The sequence below is a fragment of the Carlito syrichta genome, unplaced genomic scaffold (assembly GCF_000164805.1).
Source record: "Carlito syrichta isolate Samal-C Ts95f unplaced genomic scaffold, Tarsius_syrichta-2.0.1 Scaffold307155, whole genome shotgun sequence".
Classification (NCBI taxonomy): Eukaryota; Metazoa; Chordata; class Mammalia; order Primates; family Tarsiidae; genus Carlito; species Carlito syrichta.
This window is the reverse complement of record NW_007251251.1, coordinates 23,037-27,693: the sequence shown is the minus strand read 5'-3', so window position 1 is coordinate 27,693 and position 4,657 is coordinate 23,037.

Here is a 4,657-nt window from a genome sequence, read left to right as displayed (position 1 = left end):
CAGAACCGCCCCGCTTTTTGTTAACCGTTGTCTTTTGGGGAAGCTTCCAAGAGTTGTTCTCAGTTTTGTTTTGAACGTGCCCAGTGACTCCACATGTGTGTCGATCTCCACTTCAGGAGCCGAGGCCGGAGTTTGGAATCAAGCAAAGCCGACTCAGCGCAGCGTCGCCCGGGACGGAGCAGGAGACACTCGCGGGGAGCCCCACGGCTGGGCGCCCCTATCGAGGTGGCGCTGCCCCCGGACCTCCCTCCGCCGCGCTCCCCCCAGCTTCTCCCGAGGAGTCTGGAAAATGAGGCGGGGGTTGCCGTCGCGGAGAGGGGCGTGGAAGGGAGCGCGGGAGCCGCGCGCGGAGCCGGCGGTGACCTCAGTGGCCAGCCCGCCTCCCGGGTCCGCCGGCGATTAAACGCTCCGTCAGAAAGAGGAAAAGAGGCGCAATAATTCCAAATTTCAGGAAACGTCGACTCCGAGAGGGGCGCGCAGGCCTCTCGGGATCGACCCTTCTCCGGGCCTCGCTGAATGTGAGCGCTCTCTCCACAGCGCACAGAGCGCGCCGGGAGGGGCGCGGGCAACGGTTCGATTCCTTTCATCCCGCCCCCACCCCCACCCCCACCCTCATGCCAGACCGAATTATTTACCAAGGTTCCCCAAGCCGAATTACTAAGAAAGACTCCGCCAAATCAAACTTAAAACCCACCCAGAGCAGACGAAACTAAGAGTTCGTTTTTGGGAGGACGGGGGGTGGGGTGGAGGAGAAAATGGTAATCCCGGAAGGGCCGCCAAGAGCCCAGGACTAGGGTCGCGGTCGAACCCCTATTCCTCGAGCAGATCCTCCAGGGACCACTCGGGGTTACAGATCCCAGTGCCCGACGCCAGACGCAGGCGTCGACCCCTGCTCCCCGGCGGCCGGCGGGCGTGCGGAGAGCCCTGCGCACCCTCCACGTGTCTGGGGTGCCGGCGACCAACCCCCGGGGAGGGGTGTTGGCTCGGGAGGAGTCCGCGCGACAGGGGGGATCGGAATTCGGGGTGGCCTCAAGTAAGGCGTAGATGCTACCGTCGCGGGTGCAGGATCCTGGACCGGGTGGGCTGGCTTTGCCCGCCGACCCTTGAATAGTTAGCAAGCTACCGTGCACTGCACGGATCAGGTCCCATGGTGCGTCCGAGCCGACTCCGGAGACCCCGCGAGGAGGTACGCCCGCCCTCTCCCGGCCCCGCGGCTTGTCCCTACGGCGTCGCCACGGCGCTGGGGTTCTCTAGGCGTCCCAAGCCAGAAGATCTGCGTAGGAAAGGGTTGGGAGAGCCACTCCTAGTTCTTGTGACCAGCCGGGGTCTGAGGAGTTGGTAGTGACAAGAGAAAATTCGCATTTTTTTCCTTCCTACCTTCCCTGTTCCCACTTTCCCCCCCTCCCCCTCTGTTCTGGGTTTTATTATGGTTTTAGGTTTGGGTTTTGGCAATTCATCATAAAGCAAACGACAAAGGCTTGGAGCTTTTAGTCCAGCCCTTCCTCTTATCCTTCTGGATAAACTAGTCTCAGAATCGGGAAATGGCTGACCCAGAATATCACAGCCAGGGCTCAACTGGACTGGAACCCAGGCCTCCGTCCTCTCAAGTCAGCCTTCCCGCACTTTTTTTTAAAACATAAGAATAAATTTATTTTTAAAATACGGAATGCTTCACGAATTTGCTTGAGATCCTTATGGGGGAGGCCATGCTAACCTTCCCTGGGAGGGAGCGCCCCCCACCCCTGTGATCAAATGTGGCATCACTGCCCTTCTAGTCCGCATCTCCCACCTCTCCTGAGGCTGTGAGATTTGGCTCCGTTGGGAGAGATCCCCGTGCCCCCCCTCCCGTGGGGGAGTCTGCATCTGAGGCGATCCCAAGGTTTCTGAACCAGGTTACCCTGCCTCACACCTTCGGGAGTGCAGGAAGAGGGAGCCTGGAAAAAGGTGGTGATGAGGCAGGGAGCTGTTCCTTTGTAAGGTAGGGGGTGAAAGTACTTCCATCACCGGTTTTGTGTGAGTGCATAAAGACACACAGGACTCGCATGTTGTGTTCGATTTAAAAAAATTTGGACAGAGTGGCACAGCCATGGCTCACCACTGCCTCAACCTCCCAGGCTCAGGTGGTCCCCTCACCTCAGCCTCCCTAGTAGCTGGGACTACAGGTGCACACTACCATGCCCTGCTAATTTATTTTTTGTAGAGATGAGGTCTCGCTATGTTGCCTAAGCGACCCTTCTGCCTTGGTCTCCCAAAGTGCTGGAATTAGAGGCATGAGCCACCGCACATGGTCAGAGTTTTTGATACATTTTAAAGGGCTGCTGGGTAAGGATCCTACAAGAGTTCTGAGAAGCCCTCAAGAGTATAGGAGAATTTAGGACAGACACCATGAATCTCCTGGCTTGGGAAGATACCCAAAGCCAACTGCTGCCAAGGCCTGCCAGAAAACCCACTCCTGCCCTTTCTTCCTCAGTCCAACAAGAAAGGCCTCTGGGTGGAAGGCCCTGGGAGGAAGTGTCTCTTCCACTCATCCTTTCAACTCCAGCTCAAAATCATCTCTTCTGTGGAATCTTCCCCGACAGCCAACCCCACCCCCCAAAACATTTTCTTCCTTTGATGCGCCCTGAGAGACTTTTCTTGGAACTCCACCCCTGTACTGCCAGGTTCTGGGTCCCACCCTCCATCCAGAGGAACATGACGGTGGCAGAAAGGAAGGTTTGCAAGAATCTATCCCCAAAGATTCCCAGCCCCTGCTCTAAGGAGGTGGCGGCACAGCTAGAGTTGGGTAAGAAAAGGAGAAAGGCAGTGTCACATAGGAAAAGCATTTCTCTACCAAGCAAACACTCCATATCCAGCTGGATGAGAGGGGAGTAGGTTCTCCAGTCATCCAGAGGAGAGGGTCTTCTATAGAGACCCTTCTTCCCAGCTCCAAGGCTTTAGAGTGGAGAGCTCCAAGCCAGATGCCAAGGAGTGTTTGCTTGGAAAAAAACCTGTCTCTGTCCCTTCTAGTAGTGAGTCCAGTCTGAAGCAGACTTGTCCCTCCTCCCTGCAGGACACGAGACTATGGGCTTCAACCACCCAGGTGCCCCCTTCCTTTGATTTTTGTCTCTCCTAGGGGGCTTGACCCTGGCCATTCCCCAATGCCTTGTCCTGCCCTTCCAGGCTTCCCTCTTTCACTTATCATCATCCTCTCCCTTCGCCCAACTCAACGACTGCTACCTTTACTGGGGGACTTGATCATGAGAGCAAGTGTGTGATTGAGTGAGTGAGAGAGAGAGAGAGAGAGAGAGAGAGAGAGAGAGAGAGAGAGAGAGAGAAAGAGAATGTGTGTGTGTGTGTGTATGCAAAGAAGAATGTGCCTGCCAAGTTGCATCATATTCAAGTGGGAAAAAGGTGTGCGGGTGTGCTGGGGAATCTGTGAAGACTGGTGAATTGGGGAATGGATCTTTCCCTTAGCATAAAATTGTAGGTGTGTGGCCATGTATCTCTTATAGGGTGCTTAAATGTTATATGCTTGAATTTTCTGTATTTTCAAGTATGTACACCAGCGATTCGACTTCACTTGCTGGCACTTGTCTGTGTAAGAGACAAGTACTGCTTGGTGTTTTTATTCAAGAATGGTGATAAACCGGGCTCGGTGGCTCAGCCTGTAATCCCGCGCTTTGGGAGGCTGAGGTGAGTGGATTGCCTGAGCCCGCGGGTTTGAGACCCACCTTGGCGCGAGACCTCATCTCTACAATAAATAAAAAATTAGCCGGGTGTGGTAGCATGCGCCTGTAGTTCCAGCTACTTGGAAGGCTGAGACGGAAAGACTGCCAGAGCCCAGCAGGTCGAGGCTGCAGTGGCCACTCTGGCTCACTCCAGTCTGAGTGACAGAGTGAGACTCCAAATAAAAAAAAAAACAAAAAAAAAGAAGAATGGTGATAATCATCTTTGGGTATGTAGATGTATACACATCACAGTCTAAACTGTTTGCAGATGCATGAATGGGCCTCTCTTTTCATTGAGGGATGCTAGTGTGAACTTCAATGTAGACATCTGTATATTGGCATATGAGAATATGTATGTTCTGAGCTGCCTTTAAATCACATTCTTTTTTTAAAAAATTATTATTATTTTGAGTCAGAGTCTCACTCTGTCACCCAGGCTGGAGTGCAGTGGAACCATCACAGCTTACTGCAGCTTCAACCTCCCGGGCTCAGGCGATCCTTCTGGCTCAGCTTCCCGAGTAGCTGGGACTTCAGGTGCCTGCCACCACGCCGAGCTAATTTTTTGATTTTTTTTTTGGTAGAGACGAGTTCTTGCTATGTGGCCTAGGCTGGTCTGGAACTCCTGGGCTTAGACAGTCCTCCTGCTTCAGCTTCCCAAAGTGCTGGGATTACGGGCGTGACCCACCGTGCCCTGCCGCGCGTATATATGCTGCATTTGAATGGAGTCCCTGTGCAACCGTGTACATGTGGCAACATATGCTTGTACATGTGAACACGTGCCCATCAGGCCATGGGTACCCATGTTTAGAGGCAGGTCCCGCATAGAGACCTGAAAAATGCAGCCAGGGACACCGGCCTGCCGTATTTCCTCTGCCTCCCGGGAGCCATCAACTGGACGCATCTCGCACTCCCGGATTCTGTCCCGGTTCGAGCAAGGCTCCAGCCTCCCG